At 52.8% G+C, this 22,393-nt stretch overlaps 1 protein-coding gene across 4 annotated transcripts in view; it reads left to right on the top strand.

The window, feature by feature from the left end:
* Positions 1–22,393, top strand: part of DLGAP4 (DLG associated protein 4) — a 190,548-nt gene that overhangs the window by 32,704 nt on the left and 135,451 nt on the right. For all 4 annotated transcript variants that reach the window (XM_081033717.1, XM_081033718.1, XM_081033719.1 and 1 more), the window contains exon 2: positions 21,160–21,376. The gene's annotated coding sequence lies outside the window, so the exon portion shown is untranslated. The remainder of the gene's footprint in view (positions 1–21,159; positions 21,377–22,393) is intronic.

The following is a 22,393-nucleotide window of genomic DNA, read 5'->3' as shown; positions in this document are numbered from 1 at the left end:
GTGATTCTCCTGACCATGGCTGGCTTCACAAGAGCAGAGGCAGCATGAGCAGGGCTTCAGTGACACCCCTCCAGGGGCACATGAGGGGCGGGGTTGCTCAGGGAGGTCCCTCTCAGGGCCTCCCTACAACCACCAGCCCCATGCCCAGTGCTCCTGGACATGGGCCCCAAGCTTAGGTCAGAGGTCTCCACTGGTCTCAGGGCACTTTGATCCCTGTGGTGAAAAAAGGGGGAGAAGCTGCTTCCCAGACTGGGCCTGAGACTCCAAGTGGTCGGTCCAGCTAGGCCTGCCCCCTCAGGGCACTGTCAGGAGCCTGGGGGCGGGTCAGGAGCCTGGGGGCGGGGTCAGGAGCCAGAATGCTCCAAAGCGGGTGCTGCGACCCAGCAGGCGGAAGGGGTGACATAATTAGTTGTCACCGAAGTAGTGAGTCAGGCACCACTCTTAGCTTTGAGTCAGCCCCAGGGATTGAAGGGGAACGGGACAAGGCCAAGGTCACATGGGAAGAGTTTGGGTCAGGCCTCCCGAGAGCCTCTCACTGCCCCCCCAGGCTCCTCCTGGGGCACACAGGGCCTGCTCCAGGGGAGCTCTGAGGAGAGCCTGGAGGCACGTCCATCACCTTCCTCACATAGAGAGGGAAACTGAGGCCCAGAGAGGAACACACTCCCCCTTACTCAGTCCTCTGTCTCTCACGCAGGTCTCTCTGCAGGTCCTTGAACACTCACCAGGCTGCTCGTATCTCAGGGCTTTTGCTTGGCTTTCCCATCCGCCTGGAACACTGACCCAGTTCTTACCCACCAAGCTTCTCCACCAGCTCTCCTTTGAAGGGGGTCCCCTGTAGCCCTGCTTGGCCCCCTGGTTTTCTCTGTCCCAGGCCTTTGGGACACTTACCACGATTTATAATTGTTTTACCGGTTTTGTCTGTCACCCTTGCTCCGCGAGTTCAGAGTCCACATCGTCTTGCCAGTGTTCTAACCCAGCGCCTGGCGTAGAACAACAATGACAATAAAAGTACCTGGCACTTACTAAGTGTGTCCTATGTACCAGGCTCAAGACATCCACCCTCACAGGCCTTTGATCTGCCATAGCCCTTTGAGAGAGGCACAGTTTCCACCATTCCCATTTTAGAGATAAGGAATCCCTCCCGCAGGAAGGAGGCAGGGTTTGGTCTCAGGCAATCTGTCCTGAGCCTGTGTTTTCCTATAGGCCACTGGGCTCTGCCCCTTTATGTCTTCTAATGCACACAGTAGGCTCTTGACTCTCGCTTGGATGGACATATGAGGGGACAGGCTTCTGCCAGGGTCATCCAGACATTGAGGGAAGAGCCAGCCTGTCATCCTAGCTTCCACCTCCCAGCATTTTCAGATGCTGCTGGGGCATTCATTGCCCACTGCACCCAGTGGGCGCCCTGCCAGCCTCCTGTCTTCCTGCCTTCTGGCAGTGCAGGCTCAGCTCCCTGCAGACACCTCATTCAATTTTCTCCTCATTTCTTTGAGCAGATTGAAGAGTGGGAACAGAGGCAGCTTGTTGTACTGGGACTTGGGGGGATGAGAGGTTTTATTTCCCAGGAGCCCCTTGGAGGCTGTAGCAGACCCCTGAGGTTGGCAGAGAGTGCTGCAGCCAGCCCGGGTCTTCCCAGGGTTGGATGGAGCTGAGTGGTGGCTCAGCTCCCCACACCTTCTCCACACCTGGGGTCTCCCTGGTGAAAGGGGCAAAGACCAGAAGCTTTAGAGCCGCAGCCTCCACACACATGCTGTGTGACCTTGGGCAGGTCACTCCTCCTCTCTGTGCCTCAGACTCCTCTTTGATAAAATGGTATGTAGGATGGCTGTAGTCGCTTTGTACACTGTGAGGACCTGGGAAGCTGAGGATATGCGTCCAGAGGAAGCAGAGGGAGCATTTGTCAACTGAATGGGGAGTAGGAGGATAGGTAGAGTAGGCAGGTGGCTACGTGCGGCTGAGTGGGGACCTGTCAGGGCAAGGGGAGTCTATGAGGATCTGCGGGTCTCAGCCTGGCAGGTTCCCCAGCTTTGAAGGCCAGGCCCAGCTCCTGCCAAAGCCACTTTGCGACAGCTTCAGTACTGCCAATGTTGATTAATGGCCACAAAATGCCTGGGCGCCAGCAGCTGCCCCACTCAGTGGAATCAGCTGTGATTTATAGGACTAAGGCCCTCAGGGAGCAACTGTCTGAGCTCAGAGAAGCCTCAGAAAAATGGGTCATTGTAGGGTGGGGCCTGGATAGAGGCAACCGCGGCCAACTAGAAGGTCTCAGAGACAGACTCCTCTGACCCATGGTCCTAGTGGGATAACTGAGGCCCACAGAGCGCAGGTGACATGCCCAGAGTCACTCCGCAGAGGGATTTCTCAATGTCAGGACTTGTTACTTGGCCACTTTCAGCCCAAGAGGCATACCCGAAGCTGCCTGGTGCACACATTTTGGGCCCCTGTTGTTTGCCTGCGGAGTGGCTCCTTCCACTAACTGGCAGCAGAAACCAAAAGCCAGATCCCGTGTGCAATTCTGGGAGGCACTTTAGACTTCAGGGAGGCCAGGGCCTCTCGGAGGAGATGACATTTGTGCTAGCCCTGAGGAATGAGAGGGAGCCAGTTGTGTGAATGCTGAGGGACAGCGAGCTTGGGAGAGGGCTTGGTGGGGGCAGGAGCTTGGAGGGGAGACACAGGCTTGTGCCATCAGGGAAGAGCAAGAAGGGCAGGGTGGGTGCTGGGGCTGAGTGGGGCAGCTGATTAGACCCCCAGGGGTCTTGTGGGCCTCAGCCAGGGTTTTGAACCCTTTCTGAACGTTCCGGGAAGATGCTGAAGGTGTGCCAGCAGTTCTGCTTTACATTGTCCAAAGACCCCTCCCACCTCTATGTGAAAGTGACGTAGGGGGCACATAGGGAAACAGGGAGCCTGGGATGACGGCTGTCAGGACAAAGGTGGCCAAGAAGGAGCCAGCCCTGGGGCTGGGATTTGTCCCTGGGGTTCTAAGGTAAGCCTCTCACCCACTGTGGGCAGTGTCCAATCCTAATACGTATCTCAAAGCCTGTTCTAATCCATGACCCCTCGATGCCTCACCCCAAGGCCTGGGAACCCCGTTTTGTTGAGCATCACCACATCAGATCAACTTGGTGACTTGCTCAAGGTCACCAGCTTGGAAGGAGCAGAGCTGGAGTGGGAAGCCAGGCTTCTGGGTTCCACCACTCTTTCATGCTTCACTCGCCCCTTATCTCCCACTGGAGATCAAGGCTGCACCTCCTCAAGGGAAAAAAATTGGGTTTTTGAGGCTGCCAGGAGCCCCCTGTTGGGAGGATTTGAATTATATCTGCGTGTACACGTGCATGTGCACATGCTCCACTCAGCAGGAAATTTGGGACAGGAGCAGCTTGGGTGTATGTCTGGGCCTTCTCTTTGCTGAGAAACCAGGCCAGAGCTGGAGGGGCCCCAGCAGGACTGCCCCCGCCCCACTCTCTCCCGGGCACTCAGATGCCTCTTGGCAAGGGCACTGGTGGGCACTGAGTGGCCGCTGGCCTGTGGCTGCCGCTGACACATGTTGCCTGAGGGCCACTTCACATCCCTGCCTTTGAGGGAGGACCCTCCAGCAGGGGAGAGGAATCACCATGGGGGAAGCTGCTTGCCTGCCTCGGAGTGGAGAAGTCCTGTTCACCTTGCCAGGGGAAGCCTGGCTTGGAGCGATGGGAAGAGGTCTGCATTGGGGGGTGGGACCCTGGGTTTCTTGGGTGACTTGTAGTAGTAAATCAGGTCCCTCTCTGGTCCTTAGTTTCCCCATCTGGACTTTGGGAATGGGGTTGAATAGATTCAGTGATTTCGAAGTTTCACTGAAATCTCTGCTCCCCACTTCACTAGCTGTGTGATCTTGGACAACTAACTTCACTTCTCTGAGCCTGAGAATATTCACCTGTATTTTTATACCCATTTTAGTACTTACTTTACAGGACTTCGGTGAGTAGAAGCAGAAAAATCTCTTAGAAGACCAGGCACCCAATCAAAGTTAGCCTCCCATAATAATAAGTACACAATCTAACAATAATAGCTGGCATTCATTGGGCCTCTCCATGCACCACATATCGCATTCACCCTTCACTACAGACCCACGAGGTAGTATGGTTATTGTCCCCATTTTACATTGAGGGAACTGAGACCATCCCAAGATCACACTGCTGGGAAATGTGGACCCTAGATGGCCATGGTTCCTTGCTTGTCCCCAAGTCCTAATATTCCTTCCTGAATTCCTAGCCCTCAGCAGAGCTGGTTCCTAGAAGTGTTTGCCAAGGGGGTCCCAGTCTTGGTCGCCCAGCTGGTGTTTCAGCACCGCAGACAGCGCTCAGTGGCTGCCTAGCAGGGGCTGAAGGAAGAGAACTGAGCCTCAGCTGTGCCTGGGGCCCTGGATGACAGATCCTTTTCAGGAGGGTGGGACCCTTCACCTCATTTTCACTACATGGAGACAGCAGGGCTCTGGGTGAGCCAGCAAGGGGGTTCACCCCTTCCCCTGACTCTGAGTCTGCTGGACTCGGGCCCTTCTTCCTGGAAAGGAAGGAGCCAGGGTGCCACTTCCAGGTCCCAGCTTTACCACATCCTCATCCTAGGCTCCAGTGTCACCATGGCGATGGGTGGAGGATGAACTTCTGAAGACCTGGTTTCAGGAACCCCAGGCTGACTTGGCCTCGGGAAGCCCAGGGGCTGAGTTTGAAGGGACATGGGGTCACAACTGGCTCTGCTTTCCCTCCAGCCCATAGTACAGATGGAGAAACTGAGGCTCAGAGAAAGGAAGACTGGATTCCTGGGATGTACCCGCTGGAAGGTTCCTAGGGGTCAGCTGGCTCTACGTCCCATTATATAGATGAGAAAACTGAGTCAAAGGGACCATCCTCAGGGAGACCTGCAATAGGTGCCCCCTGCAGTTGTCTTCTGGAGGAATCACTCCTTTTCCTTCATCATTGCCATAATTTGAAAGTGCGTTTTGTTTGTGTGTTTGGTCTCTCTTCCCTGCTGGTAAATGAACCAGGGCCAGGACTGTTTGTTCATGGTCATATCTCAGGGCATGGTGATTAGAGTGTGGACTCTGAGTCCCATTAACCTGGATTCAAATCCCAGCTCTGCCACCTGCCAACTGTGAGACCGCAGGAAGATCACTTCTCCCCCCTGGGGCTCAGTTTCTTCATCTGTGAAATGGAAAGAGTGATGGCACCTGCCTCATGGGGTTGTTTTGAAGATTTGCTCAGCTGGTACATGCACCAAGCCTTGAGTGTGGTGAGTGCCAGCCCATGTCAGCTGTTATCTTTGTTACTGGTTGAGCGGTGCTTGATAAATGGTGAATGAATGCGTGGGGTTCACCTGCCAGCCCCACTGTAAGGGCTTTCCTTTGGGACATCAGGGACAGCCGCCTCTATAGGTTTTTCATTCCAGCAGACATATATATATGCTCCTCTCCTGCCTTGTCAGAGGGCGTTGAACTTCAGCACACATTGGATTCCCTGGAAGGACTTGATGAGGCAGACTCCTGGCCCCATCGAGACCCCTGGGATCCAATCCTCTGTGGGCAGAGTCCGGGGTCTGCATCCTTATGGGCACCCAATGCTGTCCCATAGATGTCATCAGTATTCAGAGGCTGTCCTGGCTCCCCTGCAGCCTGGGGGCTGGCAGGCCGATAAGGCAGTCCTATTCACCCTCAGCAAGATCTCGGGCCTTGCTCCACTGGCGCTGGAAGCCTGAGCAAGGTGCTGGGCCCAGGGGAGGGAAGGGTGAAACCCAGAGAGGAGCCATCAGGGAAGGCGTCCTGGAGGCCGTCATGTTTCAACCAGGCCTTGAAGAGTGGGGAGGACATTGCCCAGCTGAGATTGACAGATGGCATCGTGGATGGGGGAGCAGCACGCATAAAATGGTGGAGGCAGGAAAAACAGGTTGTGGCTGGTGTGCGGTGTAGGATGAGCTAGTAGATGATATATTCAGAGAAGTAGGTGGGGTTTATCTGGATTGTCAAGGGCCTCAAATGCTATGTCTTATACAAGCCCCTTTACTTCCTTTCTGTTTTTCTTCCATCTCTTGAAGCGCGCGGGACCACTTCCAGACCCCAATTATCACCCCCCACCAGTTCTTTTCCACCCAACTCTTTAATTCTTAAAACTCATTCACACCCTGACCTTGAAATCTGTTCTCATGAAATGAATCCCTGTTGAAGTCACAGAGGCCAAAGCTGGGTTGCTTATGGTGGAGATGGAGACCTAGGGGTGAGGAGGTGTGTCTTGTAACGGGTTTTCTGCACCTTAGCCCAAGGCAGAATGGAGGAACAGGGAGGACCTGGCCAGGGCCTTTGCAGTACTTTTTCATGGGTCATTGTGAGGATAAAAAGTGACAATGGATAGAAAGTGTCCATCATTCATCCTGGCACATAGTAGATGTGCAATAAATAATGTACCCACATGTCATGATTTCCCCAGGTCAGTTCTGGAGTAATTAACAGCTTCCCTTTCAATTTTATATGTATCCTGGTTTGGATGATAAAGTATATGGTCATCACATCAATAAATAATAGCTGTTTCCTGGGAAGCTAAATTCCCCAAGGTAATGCTGGGAAATCAGCATCCCCAGAAAATGAGCTGCCTTCCCTACACCAACGTCCTCCCCACCCAGCCCCGCTTTCCTGTCCCTGGAGGAGCAGCCCCACTGGCCAGAGTGGTGCCCACGCAGCCCCTCATCCCCATGGGTTCCCAAGCGAGGGAGTGCACCAGCATCTCACAGTGGCCACATTTTCAGCCTGTGGGTCCCGGATGGCTGTTTGATTTCCCCAGATGTGTGTCTGGGGGAGATGCCTGGAGACAGAAAAGCAATCTGCACAGGGAGGCAGGAGGCTGGCATGGGCCAGGCCCAGTTTGTCCCCCTCGCTCAGCTTGACCTTGGGCCTGTCTGGCCCCATCCAACTCTTGGCAACCGTTTCTTGTGTGCTGGGGAGACAGTCCCTTTGTAGATGTAGGGGCACAAATGAGATAGTAGATGAGTAGCTCAGGGGTCAGTGGGAGGAGGGAGCAAGTGCCTGGGTCATGATGAGGGCAGTCCCTCCTGGGCGGGGCAGTGGGGGAAGGAGGCTTCCATCTCATCCATCCTCCTGGCTCTAGGGACATTCCCTCTCCATGCTCAGCAGCTGCCCCATTCTGACCTTCCCGAGACTCAGAATTCAGCTTCCACACAAACCTGGATTTGCAGGTGCTTGATAAAAATATGTGCCTCAGGGGTGACCGGTTAGCTGAGTTGGTTAGAGCGCGGGACTCTGAACAACAGGGTTGCCGGTTCGATCCCCCCATGGCTCACTGTGAGCTGCGCCGTCCACAACTAGATTGAAACAACTACTTGACTTGGAGCTGATGGGTCCTGGAAACCCACACATAAAAAAAAGTTTTTTAAAAAAATATGCCTCACTTTCCTGGTCTGTAAAATGGGCTTGATATTACTCACCTGTTATATCTGTGGGGGAGAATCAGATGGCATGATGGCTGACAAGGGGCTTGTCCACTGTACCAGCAGGCGGGGAGGGGTGGATGATGACATCCCTTTGTTCCCACAAGCATCAGCAGAGGCCTCTGCACACACTAGGTGATTACTAAATGCTTCTCAGGAGCAGATGGCAAGGAGGGCCTCTGTCTTCCCTTTGCAGGGGCCAGAGTGTGGAACAGTCACTCACTGCCTGACTCTTCCTCCTTTTGGTTGTGAGGCCTCTGCTGCCCCCGGGGGGGGCACTGTCCCTGCCCCCAGGGTGACCCCACCTTGCTTGTCACCTGACAGCACCGTGAGTCTCTAACTCAGGAACCCTGAAGGCCTGGGCGTAAGATACCAGGCCAGAGCAGCTAGATTGAGGGGTGAGGGTCTGCGGGACCAATAGGTCTAAGTTCTAATCCCAACTCTAACACATGCTGGCTGTCTGACCTCGGGGAAGTCTTTTCTCCTCTTGAAGCTTCCGGTTCCCTGGCTATAAAGTGAAGATAATAGAAGAGCTCACAGAGTTCGGGGAACCCAAGTGCCTGGCACAGAGGAATGAGTAACACCTGCTACTACCGCTGGGATTGCCCCGGTGGCAGGACCTGGAATGTTGTTGTAATGGTGCGTAAACTGCAGACCCCCTACAAGACAGTAATAATTATTGAGCACCTACTATGTCCCAGTCACGGGGCTGAGGGCTGGCTGCATCAGTAGGGAACAGAGGCAGTGTCTTCCCACCTGGGCTTACTTTAAGGCTAGGATTCATCTGAACCAGCCAGTAGGTATGATGTACTACAAAGTCAGGCGATGGTACGTGCTATACAGCCGGGCAAAGGGTGTATAGAGAGTGTAGGCAGGGTTCGAAGGGGGGTCTGGGTCCAGGTCCAAGAGTGCCTCTCTAGGAGGTGACCTTTCATAGTGACCTCAAGGAAATGAGGGCAGGAGCTGTGGGAATATCCAGGGAAGATGGCTCCTGGTTGTGGGAACAGCAAGTGCAAAAGGCCTGGGGTGGGAGTAAGTTGTGACTCAACTGGGAGGCCAGTGTGGATGGAACCAGAGGGTTTGATGGGAAGAATGGCTGGAGAAGAGGCCAGAGGGGCTCCTGGAGGCCAGACTTGTAGGGCCATTACCCTGAGTGAGACGACAGTCACCAAGGCCTTTGAGCAGAGACTTGTGTCTTAACAAGACCCTCTGGCTGCTGTGTGGAAACCAGGCTGAAGGGATCAAGAGCAAAGGCAGGGAGACCACGGGGAGGCCTTTGCTCTCGTCCCAGTGATGGTGAGAGAGATGATGGTGGCTGGGTCCAGGTGGCAGGAGTAGAAGTGGTGACGGCTGGTTGGATTCTGCTGATGTTTTGAAGGTGGGGACAACAGGATTTCCTGATGGATAGAATGGGGGGCAAGAGAGAATGAGAAGAGGGAGGGGGACAGAGAGAGAGAGAGAAGTTGGTGTTCAAAGCTCTGAAGTGGAAGAGGTCACCTGTGTTGGCAGAAAGGCGAATGAGCCAGGGTCACTCCATGGTCATTCAGGGAACAATGTTTGGATGACTGGAAATGTGTCGGGTACACTGAAAATCAGGATCAGTCTCAGTTATAAACAGAACATAACAAAGATGTAAAGAATAGTGTTTCTGTCATAAACACTATTGGAAGGGGCCACAGAAATGAGCTGGGGAGTCAGGAGGCCCAGCTGGCCTCCTCCGTCCTCTGTGTGACCTTGCCTAGGCACCTACCCTCTCTGGGCCTTCAATGACTTTTGGAAGATCTGGACTCTGACCCTGATGGGTTGTCCTTTAGGCGTCTCCCCTGGAGGTGCTGGGGCAGCCTTGAGGCTCCAGGCCCCTGCAGTTGTGAAAGATGGGGAGAAGGGATGGGCAGGGGTCCCGGGGAGCTCAGAGCTGGGGGTGGGGAAAAGCTGGGCCCACAGAGCTTCTTGGAGGAGTTTGCAGGAACAGCATCATGGCTGAGTGAGGAGGGATCCATGCAGGTCCCCCTATTGCCATTCCCCCGTCCGCTGCCCCATAGCCAGCCCTGGCTGGGACAACTGAGAAGGTGAGGCGCCTGCAGGGGGCACAGTGACCTCACACTGGGCCTCGTCCAAGCCAAGTGGCTGAGCCAGCATCTGGCCTTGGCTTGGCTGTATTTCCCAGGTGCAGCTAGCTCCTCCAGGGCGTGACAGAGGAGGTCCCATCTGCCTTCTCCCCACACTGACCTTTCTCTGCGTTTCCACCACAGAGGGCACAAGCGTCCCAGTAAGCACCCAGTCACAGAACGCAGCACATGGCAGCCAGAGGGGCCTAAGAGCTCATTGTACAGCTGGGGAAACTGAGAATGGGAGAGTGACTTGGCCTGGCCACAGGAGATGGGGCTGGAACCTGGGTCCACCACTTTGCCATTCTGAACTCTCCTCCCCACCCCCACCCTTTCTGTCTCCTTCTTTCGTTTTCCATGCCCTTTGTCAAGGGTAGGTAAGGAAAAGGGAGCAAGTTCTTAAGGCAGGCTGACCTGTGTGTCAAACCCACTTCTGACACTCATTTGCTGTGTGATCTTAGGTGAGTTGCTCGACCTCTCTGAGTCTCAGTCTCCTTGTGAGCGAGATGGATGTCATGATGACAATCTGTCAGCGCTGTGGGGAAAAGCAAACTGGACACTGTAGAATTGGACCAACAGGAAGCCCTTGACAAGTGACAGTCTCATGCCCTGGGGCTGATGGGCATCTGAGTTATCCAGTGGGAGGAGACGCCCAGAACTTAAGTGGAGGGAATGCCGAGGACATTGCCACTTGGTATTTCACGCACAGATATCACACAAAGCACACAGAATTTGTCTCAGAAGGCCAGGACCCTCTGGACCATGTCTGGAGAAAAGGCCAGAACTCCAGTGCCTGGGAGGTGGGGGGCCATCCTGTGCTCCATTCAGAGCCACCTCGGCCACGCCCAGCCTGGCCCTGGGTGCTGGGACCTTGCAATGGAGCCAGCACTGTCCTGGTTGGTGGCCAGTGGCCCAGGCGGGTCAGGAGCTAGCCCCAGCAAGAGCCATCTCCCCAGTGTGAGTAGCAGCTCCCTAGGGTGTGGCAGCATTGGCACACTGGATGCTCTCAGGGATGGCATTTCTTATGCCTCAGAAGCACCTCTTACTCAGCATGTCCAAAGTGATACCGGCATTTGCTCTTAGGCCTTCTCCTGTCACTCTGTCCCCTGACTAGTGAGGGACACCCCGTCCTCTGAATGGACCCTGATGGCCACACCCCAGCATCCCTTTTGTCCCCTTTCAACCTCTCAAAATAACAGCTCTATTGAGGTGTAGTTTACAAACCATAAAGTTCACTTAAGTATTCATTTTGCTGAGTTTTAGTAAATGTATGCAGTTGTACACCCATCACCGCAATCCACGTTTCCTTGTGTGCATTTGCAGTCGTTCCCCACTCACGTCCCAGGCCCCAGGCAACCAGGCTATTAGGAATCCTGCTGCTATGAACATTCACACACAAGTCTTTCTGGGGACACACGAGTATGCTTTGGTTTTTCTTGCATTCCTCCCTTTTCCCACTATCCAACCAGACCCTGATTTTCACTGGGGAGCCATGTGGTCCCCGGGAAACTGACTCTACCTTCCTCACTCAGGTAGAGCGCGTGACCCTGGTGAAGCCAATCAGTGTGTTCCGTTCTCCAGGTACAATGATTGGTTCCTGGATGGGCATGTGACATAAGCAAGTCCAATCAGAGTGACTTAGGACTTGAGCTAGAAGTCCTTCCTTATGCCCAGATAGTGTGATTTGTCTGCAACAGCTACAGTCATTTTTCATACATGAGGGAAGCCAGACTTAGAGCTGACATATGGAGAAGAACTGGGATGAGAAAACATAAGTGAAACCCAGCTGGAACCTTGATTGAACTGTGCCTGAAGTCCACCCAAATGCTGGACTTTTTCAGTTATATAGGTTAATCAATTCACTGTATTATTAAAGCCAGCTTGATATGGCTTTTGTTGTTGTTGTTGTTGTTTATAGCTCAGGGGCCAACAAACTATGGCCATGGCCTGCCTGTTCTTATTAAAAAAGAAATTGGTTGGAACACAGCCCCTCACTTACGTATTGTCTGTGGCAGCTTAGAGCACTGACTGGCCCACAAGCCTAAAATATTTACCATTTACCGTCCTTTAAGAAAAAGTTTGCTGACTCTTCTTACAGCCAAAAACTTAGTATATTATTCCCCCCTTATCCACGGTTTTGCTTTCTGCAGTTTTCAGTTACCCACGGTCAGCCATGTTCCAAAAATATTAAATAGAGCATTCCAAGAATAAACAATCCATGTTTTAAATTGCATGTCGTTCTGAGTAGTATGATGAAATCCCGTGCTGTCCCACTCTGTCCCATCTGGGACGTGACTCATCCCTTTGTCCAATGTCTCTGCTGTATCTGCTACCCTCCCATTAGTCACTTAGTAGCTGTCTTGATTGTTAGATCGACTGTTGATATTGCAGTGCTTGTTCAAGTAACCCTTATTTTACTTACTAATGGCCCCAAAGTGCAAGAATAGTGGTGCTGGCAATTCAGATATGCCAAAGAGAAGCTGTAAAGTGCTTCCCTTAAGTGAAAAGGTGAATACAGTACAAAGAGATATTTTGAAAAAGAGAAAGAGACCACATTCACATAATTTTTGATTACGATGTATTGTTATAATTGTATTTTATTATGAGTTATTAGGCTCTTACTGTGCCTAATTTATAAATTAAACTTTATCATAGGTATTTATGTGTAGGAAAAAACACTGTATATATAGGGTTTGATACTATCCATGGTTTTAGGCATCCACCGAGGGTTTTGGAATGTATCCCCCAAGGATAAGGGGGGAATACTGTATGCGCTATATCTCCCCAGTCACTCAGGACAAAAACCTGGGAGTTATCTGAATCTGTCTGCCACCGCCGGCCCCAGTGGCCCTTCCCTAGGTAGACCACCGGCAGCTCTCGCCTGGATCACACCGCCACCTCTAGGCTGCCTCACAAAGCTGCTGGGTGATCTTCATGCCACCCAAATCTGACCAAGCCCTTGGGCTCCCCACTGCTCCCGCGGTAAGGGCCCCTCTTCCTGGACTGCCATTGCAAAACACTCCTGACAGAGCCCCCACCTGTATTTCCAGCCCTGTCTCTCCCCTCTTCCTCCTCCCCTTCTTCCCCAGGGCACACAGACCAGCTCCCCACCTTTGCAGAAGTTCTTGCGGTTCCCCAGACATGGGATACTTCGTCTCTCTCTTTCTGCCCCCGTGCCTTTCCCTACTCTCTCCACTCCTCAGCATCCTCCAAGGCCCAGCCAGGGCGTCACCTCCTTTTTGATATTTCTCTAATTCCCCCAGGCTGGTGAGGAGGAATTAGAGAAGTCCATGGGCCCCTGGACTTCTTCCAGGACAGCTACCACCATCTTGAACTGCCATGTCTATTTATATATTTGCCACCCCCACTGACTAATTCATCTCTTTGCCTTCTTCATGGCCCAGCTTGGGGCTGTGCATAGAGTTGGGGCTCAAGAAATGTATGTTTCTGGGGCGCAGCGTAGGGGCTCCCTGCCTTTTGCTCCAGAGCCACTTTGAGGAATCAGAGGGGCTCCAGGCTTTGAATGAGGGACCATCTGGGCTTGGTGTTAACAGTGGAGATGGAAGCTCTGGAACTGCCTGAGCCCCCCAGGCAGGAGCGTCTTCAGGAAGTGCAGAGAAACGCCTTCCAAAAAGGACAAAATGAACCAAGCATGAGCTCGGAGGATTCAGAGAAAGGAAAAGTAGGGCAGGTGAGAATGGGCCACTGCGGCGGGCCCCGAGAGTACGGAATAGAAATGAAGGGATTACAGGGGAATGTCATTACATGAAGATTTTCCGTGGCCTCTGGAAGTCAGCGGGCCAGCGGCGAGAGCAGGCCAGATGACCTGTGAGGAGGCTGCTGGGTCCTGTCAGAACTGCGGAAGGTTTAGGGATTTATAAGATTGACCCTTTGGAGGATTTAGGGAACATCTGATTTCCAAGTCCTCAACTGCAAAAAATCTGGGCGCCAGCTGGCTGGGTCCTGGGTGAACCTTCCCAAGAAGCGGCTGTCGGGGATTTAGGGGAGCACGAGCCTGGGAGTCCGAGCCAGCTGTGCCCTCACTCACGGTGGGGTCTTGGCTTCTATCTCCCAGGGTTTAGAGCTGTGGCCCACACTCAGTGCCCTTTCCAGAAGTGCATGCTGATGTGAATTCAGTACACAGAAAAACCAGAAAGCAGACCAGGCGCAAACTCCATCACCAGGTAGTGAGGTGTTTGTGAAAGGGCCTTGCAAACCGTGGAGTGTTGTGACACGCTGTCAGTGTCCCCTCCTCTGTGCAGCCATCCCAGACCCTCCAAGCTGAGATAGTCACCCTATCCACACCCTGGTTCCCCAGATTGTGTATAAACCTCATTCTGGCATCCATCCTCTCTGTCACAGACCCTAATGTAGGCCATGTCCCCCAACCAGATTGGGCTCCTTTGGGGCTGGGACAAATGTGTCACTCAGTCTTCCACATCTGGCTCAGTGCCTGGCGCAGAGCAGGAGTTTGACAACTCGTTCTTGAATGACCTTGAAGTGTAAAAAAACAATTAACTTGTGGGTTCTGGGTAGCCTTGGTTTATCAAAGCAAAGACCAGGTGGTACATGGTAGAAATCTTTCTAATAAAACGACAAAATGTTTTGAGTTGTGGCTCAAAAAATTGTGAGCATTTGGAAATGCAGTGTCGGGGTTGAGACTATTAAAAGCTGTCTGGCCTTGTGCTAGGGTAGCCACAAGTCCCATGTGGTTATTTGAATTAAATGAAATTTAAAATCCAGTTTTTCGTGGCACCAGTCCCGTTTTGGATGCTCAGTAGCCACTCGTGGCTCATGGCTACTGGTGGACCGTCCAGATGGGAGCATTTCTTCCATCCTTGCACACGGTTCTCTTGGACAGCGCTCCTCAGTACCTTGAAAATTCACAGTCATGCCTTATCTTGGGACCTGATAATTTGGAGGGCTTCCAGGATTTTGGAGAGAGAGCTGGGGTTCTGGAGTCTGACCAGCCAGTGATTGAATCACTGCTCAGCCATTTTCTTGTTGTGTAGCCTGAGGCAAAGGAACTTGCGTCTTCTCCCTAAGATGCAGTGTCTTCATCTGTAGAATGGGTGACTGTACACCAGCGCCCAGCTGTAAGGGTTAGCGGACAAAGCCACATCAAGGGCTTCTCGGTGCTTTGACTGAGAGGAGCTGTGAGGACCTGCTGTTACACACAGGGTGGTGTTCCGTGAGCTGTGAGAGAGCAAACGGGCTGCACGTGTCGGAAAGCTCTTGGAACTTGGAGTTCGGCTGCCCATACTCATTAAAACGAGGGGCAGGGCATGCGGAGTTCTTCCAGGCCCTGGGGGCTGGTCTGGGGCCGTGGCTGGTGGACGTGGCTGGCTGGGGACAGTCAGTAGGTGAGGACAAGGCTAGAGCTGGTGGGGTTGGGGCTGGCCAGAGCCTGGGAAATCCTGAGCAGGAGCAAAGAAGCTCACTCCAGGGCCCCCAGCTGCTTTGCAGTCCAGCTTCGTATGTATTTTATGGAAAACTCTCTGCTGTCCACTAGCTGACTAGAAACTATTAAGAATACGAGCACTAATAGCAACCATATTTACAATGCATTTTCTGTATACCAGGCACTGTTCTAAGAGAAATGTATATGCATTGGCTCATGTCGTCCTCACACAGCCCTTTGTAATAGGTATATTATTATTCCCATTTTACAGACAGGGAACACTGAGTTCCTTTGTTCAGGGTCAAATGACTACAAGGTGGGGGAACTGGGCTCCATCAGGGTCCACCCTTACACATTCACCTCTGTCACTCCCCGTTTCTCTGGTCAAGTTCGTCTGTCACCCAGGGGTCTCCTTCCTGTGTCTGTTTATCTCTCTACCTAGATGCTCTCCCCACCTCCCCTCCACCCTCCACAGATTCCTGTTCACCCTTCAAGACCCAGTTCTGGTGTCAGCATCTTGAGGCCAGGGACTCTGGGCCTAAAGCATTGTCGTGTCAAAATGACCAGGACAGTGGCTTGGCACAGTGGAGGCCTCCATAAATATGGGGGATGGATTGGTGGAGTGAATAAATGGAGGGGTGGATGATGAGTCAGGGGGTGAGTACATGGTTGGTGGATGATTGGAAAAATGGGTGGCTGGTGTGTGGGTGGTGTGGAAGGTATGTGGGTAGATGGGTGGCTTGTGCTCAAGCACCCTGAGGAGTGGGGTCTGAACTGAGCACAGCGTGGTGGCCATGGAGAGAAGCTATGGTTTGAGAGACATATTGGGGCAGAAGCAGCAGGGCTCGGGGAGGGCTGAGGGGCAGGGAGGGGTCCAGAGCAATGCCCAGGTTTCTAGCTTGGGGACCTGGGAGGATCACAGTGTTACCAGGGAGGGGTAAGTTTGGGGCAGAAGGCGATAAGGTCTCTTTTGGACATGGGAGCGTGAGGGCCTATGGAGGGAGATCTGGGAGGCAGCTGAGAAGATCAGTCTTGTCGGGTTTAAGGGAGGAACCACAGTCCCCGGGATAGAAGAGCCAGGGGGACACAGCACAAGGGCGGAGGGCACTGCCAAGACGGGAATGTCCATAAATCACTGCAGGTGGTGCGTCAGGGCAGCCAGGGCTAAAGGGGTGCGAGCAGGAGACTCAGTGCTGGACGTGAGCCAGAAAGGGTGGAAAGGTTGAGACCATGGTGGGGAGCCATTACCCTGGGCAGGGAAAACACACAGGCAGATGCAGGGAGCAGGAAATGAGCAAGTTACGTCCACGGTCTCTGAGAGCCTTGGAGCCTGCAGCCGTCAGCTGGAGAACAGGAGGTTTAGTTTCTTTCCCCGGTCCCAGCCAACATCGCAGCCTGTCTGTCCCAGCTAGCACCCTGTGGCCACAACCTCCAGAGTCTGGGAAGACTCGGGCGGAATCTGGGAGCTGTGTTACTTTGGACCAGTCACCTCCCCTCTCCATCTCAGCTGCGTCATCTGAAAACCTGAGTCAGTGCCACCTACCTGGTTTGCTGAGAGGAGTAAACGAGATGTGGGGGTGTGAAAAGCTCCCAGTGTGTGAGGGAACACCATACATGCTATTTTGAAAAACTATTTTTCCATTTCAATTCAACTCCAGAAATACGTATTGAGCTAAAAGCTTCTATGTAAATCCATTTTGTAAATTAAAGTTTTGTACAGCCAATACTATTTTACCTGAGCCTAGGGAGGCCCGTTATTAGAGAAGGCCTGAGTCGAATTCTTCCAAAAAGCTCCGGTCATTTTGTTTTTTGAGTAACGAGCCTTTTGACGTTTCAAGCTTGCAAAGCGAGGCTTTCATTTGTTCCACGTGTATTTTGAAAGATCTTCCTGGCTGCTACAAAGAAGACAGACAGAAGGCAGCAGGGCGCCCGGGGAGGAGGCCAGTGCAGTGGCCTGAACGAAGGATCCTGGTGGCCCAGACAGGGGGGCGACTGGGGATGAAAAGAAAGGGATTTGAGAGAGATGTAGGAGGTTTAAAAAATATAGGACATGGTCTTGGGTTTTATGTATGAGGGGATGAAGAAGGAAGAAGGGGCGGCACGGAGCCTCCTGGCTTCTTAGTTACTGAGGAGGGTGAGCTGGTTCCAGGTACCAGGTTAGCAACGCTGCAAGAGGGCAAGGTCTTTGGGGAAGGCCATAAACTGGGCCCTGGAAATGTAGGGGGTGAGGTATCCCCAAGGAGGCAGGCCCATAGGAATTAGGCTACGCAGACCTGGAGTTGGGAGGGGCAAGCTGCGCTGGAGAGAGGCATGTCCGGGACAGGGAAGGCGGGGAAACCCAGAGCTTGTGACAATTTAGTCAATAACTGTTCAGCATTGAAAGTATTTGTGTGACGTCTTCACTGAGCACCTCTGCGTGCCAGGTGCTATGCTAGGCACTGGGGATCTGGCAATAAATCCAAGAGACAAAACTCTGCCTCCCGAAATGACATTTTAGTGGGAGAGGCAGGCAATAATCAGGATAAATTACTCATTTACATATCCTGTTACATTGTGATACGTGCCAAGGAGAACAATAAAGCAGGGAGGGACAGACCCTGGGAATGTTAGGTGGAGTGGATTGGGGGGTAATGGTATCAGCAGACATGGAGATTGCTTCACTGATTAAGCTTCACAACAACCCTATGAGGAAGGTGTTATCATGACTCCCATTTTAGAAGTGAGCAACTGAGTCACAGAGACGTCAAGAAACTTGCCCAAGGTCACTCAACTATGTAACTGGCAGAACCTGGATTTTACCTGGAGCCCATACCCTTCAGTTACGAGTCTTAACCGTTGTGCTGAAATACCTCTCATTGATAAGGTCAGGTCTCAGCAAAGATCTGCAGGGAGTGGGGTGTGGGGGGGTAAGGCTCACAGAGATCTGGGCAGCCCACATTCCAGGCAGAGGAAGAGCAAGAGCAAAGGTCCTGAGGCAGGAGCCCAGATGTATATTCAGGGCTCAGTACGGAGGCCAGTGTAGCTGGGACAAAGGGAGTAAGCAGAGAGTAAAGGGGAGAATCGGAGGTGGGGGAGGGGCCACCTGTGTGTCCTCTAGAGGGCCATCAGCATTCACTTGAGGTGAAGTGAGTCCCTGGAGGGTTTAGAGCAGAAGAGGGACAGGATCTGACCTGCGTTTGAACCTGATTCCTCTGGATTCTGCGTCAGGAGCAAAGGCAGGAGACAAGAGAGGATATGAATAATCCAGGGAAGGGATGGCGATGGCTCAGTCCACGGTGGGGAAGCAGTGCAGGTCGTCCATCAGCTTCTTAATACATTGTGAGGGCGGATCCAATAGGAGTTGCTGATGGCTCGGATGTGGAGGGTGAGGGAAAGAGAGGCGTCAAGGATGACTCCAGGGCTTGGACCTGAGTAGCTGCAAGGGAGGGGGTTCCATTGACCGAGATAGGGGCAGCTGTGGGAGGGGCCACTTCGTAAAGACTTTCCCTGTCTATTATCCCTTTTAGTCCCCTGGCTTCTCTCTGAAGTAGGTGTTGAGACTCTCATAGGGGACATGACTTGCCCAGGATCACTCGGCCGGAACGTGGTGGAGCCAGGACAGAAGCCAAGTGTACATCATAAAGTTTGGAACTGTGATTCGTTCATTCAATCAGCAAACATTTCTGGAGCACCTACTGTGTGCCAGGCACTGCCCTAAGTGTTGACAACGATGACCGATGATGATGGTCTCTGTCCTCCTGGACTCCCCGTCTGATGGAGGAGGCAACGTCAACCAATAATCATGGAAAGTTCCTCACATCAGCATGAAAGTGGCTAAAAGAAGAAACCGAGGGAGCCGTAGGAGCCAGTAACAAAGGACCTTTCTAGCTGGGAGATCAGGGAGGGTTTCCTGGAGGAGATGAATGTGAAGTGCAAAGGCTTCTGGGATAGAGGGTCTGGAGGGACACAGGGGGCTTCTCGGGAAATGCTCCCTGGTTTCCCAGACCATCGCAGGAGAACCTCGCGGGGACCACAGACTCCCACAAGACAGCTGCCCATTTGGAAGTCAAAAAATCTTCTTTTTTAGTGTTGGATTGTTGTAACAGATCTATTGAGACAGAAGTCACACACCATACCATCCATTCTTTTAAAGTGGACAAGTCAGTGGATTTTTACTATATTCAGAGTTGTGCATCCATCACCACAATCCATGTTGAACATTTTCATTACCCTAAAAGGAAACCACGAACCCCTGAGCTGTCACCCCTTTCCTTCCAGTCCTCTCACTGGCAACCACTCATCTACTTTCTGTCCTTACAGAATTGCCTGTTCTGGATATTTCATAGAAGTGAAATCATACACTGTGTGGTCTTTGTGGCTTCTTTCATTTCACATAATGTTCTCGGGGTTCATCCATGTCGGAAATCCCCAGAATCTTAAATACCATCAGAGCCGGCAGGGACCTAACAGACTGCCTTGTGTGCTTCTCCCTCCTGTTGGAAAGTGGGGAATTGGGGAGGAGACTTGTTCTGTTCTCCCAGCAAGGAAGTCTCAGGACCCCCAGATGAGAGCTATTCAGCTATTCAGGACCGATGAGTCTCAGGACCCCCCAGATCAGAGCTATTGCCCCACTGCCCTGCACAGGACACCTCCCTCTGCTGTCACCTCTTTTCCTTCATCTTTGAGATCTGGCTAATTTTGGCTAAAAGTGACATCTAGGTTGGGAACGTATCCTCCCAAGCACTGGATTTTTATGCCCTAGCAATTTTCACGCCCCACGGTACATCTGAAATCTTTTACGCATCTTTAAGAATTTGTGCCCACTAATTCAGAATTTTTTGGAGTTTGGTATTTTCTTTTCCTGCTACTTAAATACTTTTTGTCCAGAAGGTTTTGCCTGGTTGTTTTGGTTGGTGATTTTCCCTGGGGCTGGAGGGGTGAGGTAGGGCAGCATGAGGTTAAGTGTGGGGTGTTGGAATTGGATGCCCCACCTCTTCCTCAGTGTTTGTGTTTGCTTTGCTGTGGGTAATTACTAAAGCTTCCTGAGCCTCAGTTTCTCCCTTTGAAACGTAGGGATAACATTATAGGGCTGTGGAGAAGAGGAAATGCAGGGAAACCTGTTACAGGCTCGGACACAGAGAGGTTAGAGGTATGAGCGCTTTCCAGGACCCTAGGGTAACCTGGAGAGAAAGGTGACCCTCCCCCACCATCATGGCCCCTTTCTCCATATTCCTCATATGAACTGACCCCTGTGCCTCCCCTCCCCGGGCTGAGAGTTGGGTCCTGGGCTCAGATCCTGGCCTTCTTTCTTGGATTCTGTGCCTACACATCAGCTTGGTTTCCACTATGTCCCAGTTTCTCCACCCATAGAATGAGAGGGTGGAGGCCTGGGGGTTTCCACTAACACCTCCAAGACGGCCAAGAGGCTCCTGGGAGGGGGGCGTGGAATAGAGGAGCCCTTGTCTTCTCCCAAGAGGGCCGGGTTCCTGCTGATGTAAAGATCCAAGCAGGAGCTGTGGCACCTGTTCAGGAGAGGTGGGTGGAGAGGGACACCTGGCTTCTCTTTGCCTCTTGCACAAGACGTGTTATGTGGGAGGTGATGGCGGGGGGTGTGAATGAAGGGCCTCCTGCTCTGAGTGCAGGGGACACGGGCAGAGCCTCTCTGAAGGATCTTTATCAGGCACATGCTTTGTGCCAAGTATTGTATCTGCATTATCTTTGTAATCTTCACGGTAGCACTCCGAGGAGGCACTCTTATTCCCATTTGACAAGTAGGGAAACTGAGGCTCAGAACAGGACAGCTGCCTGCCCAGTGTTGTTCAACGCGTGAGGGGCTAAGCTGGGATCAGAACTCAGAATTGTGTGGCTTTCCTGACTGCCCCCATCCAGGGAAAAGGAGGGAGAAGCAAGACAGGGAGGATTGGAGCCTTTGGAACCCAGCTTCCCAGCTGCTGTGGGGATTCTGTGGGTGGTGGGAAAGGCATTGTAAATATGCATGACATGCAGATAGCCTCTGAAAAACAATGTGGGGCTCACACGAGCAGGGATGCCATGTGCTTTGGAAAATGTAGTGTTGTACAAACACTTGGGTTTCTCTGGTTGCTGAATGGTGTCCCCCGCCCCAGCATCCCGAGGGCCAGTCAGGGGTCTAAAGGTGGAAGATCGTCGTGGGGGCCTACTAACTGACATTCTCCCACATTCCTGCAGGCACTGGTACCTCTTCTCTGCCGGGTGCCTGGAGGTCAGAACCTGGTCACTCTGGGCACTGGACGGTCCCTGTCGCACGCTACTTGCTGCCAGCATCTCTGATTAAGTGTTCGGAGGAATGTGTGTGCCAGACCTAAGTCCAGCGCCCGCTCCCGAGGTGACGCCTGCTGGTTCCCGACTGGTTCCTGTTTTCCCTCTGCACGTAGCTCCCTGGTTGGTAAGTAGCTACGTCCGCCAGCCTGGGCACACGGAATCAGGGTGGCTCACCCACCCACCCATGCTTGGCACAGTTGGGAAATGCCCAGCTTTCCCACCCAGTGGCGCCCACATGCTGGAGAAGGGATCTCAGTGAGAGTTTTTATATGTCTGGGTTCAATTTATAGTTTAACTGCTTGTCTTATGCAGTCCTCCCAACAAACCAAAAGGTGGGCATGGTGATTACACCCTTTTTACAGAGGAAACAGTCTCAGAGAGGGGCAGCCAATTGCCTGAGCAAACACAGCACGCCCTGCTCTGTCCACCTCAAAGGCCAGCCCTTGCCATCCCCAAGAAGCTGGGGCAGCTGGTGACAGAGGCTCAGGAAGGGAAGGGGAGTGGTGAGTCATGCTGGGGCTCAGGTGAGGCCATCAGAGTTCCTGAATCTGGGGGAACCCTGTTGTTCCTGCCCCTCCAGCCTGCCCCACTCATACTCTTCTAGTTCCCACCTGGCCTAATGCCAACGTGGTATAAGGTACAGGGCCCATCAGCATCCCTGACCACCCATCTGAGGATTCTGCAGCCCGTCCCTGCTCACACCACCCCAAACCTGATCCCATCATATTCCCCCCAGCTATCATCCTAACGGCATGCCCCCACTCGGTGCCAGCGTGGTGCCTGACACTCACCTTGTTCCTGCATCTCATCCGACTGCCCCCTCCCGGGGCCGTGCAGGCATGACGAGTCTAGTTCACGGACAAGGAAGCCGAGGGGCTCAAGCGGCTTGCCCAGCGTCACCCAGCACGTACTCAGCGCTACATGGCACCGTTGGTTTACGATCAGTTATTTCTCACCTGTGGGGAGCTAAGGCCTCCTCAGGTGGCCTTAGCTCCCCACAGGTGAGTAATAACTGCTCCATCCCCCCACTGGACAGCCAGCAGCTGGCACGGTGCCTGGCATATAGTGGGCACACGGTAAATAGTTGTGAGAGGAAGGAAGGAAGGAGAAGAGGAAAGGCACTGTCACCTCCCTCCACCCA

This window comes from Rhinolophus hipposideros (genome assembly GCF_964194185.1).
Source record: "Rhinolophus hipposideros genome assembly, chromosome: 22".
NCBI lineage: Eukaryota > Metazoa > Chordata > Mammalia > Chiroptera > Rhinolophidae > Rhinolophus > Rhinolophus hipposideros.
This window is presented reverse-complemented; position numbering and strand designations above follow the sequence as displayed.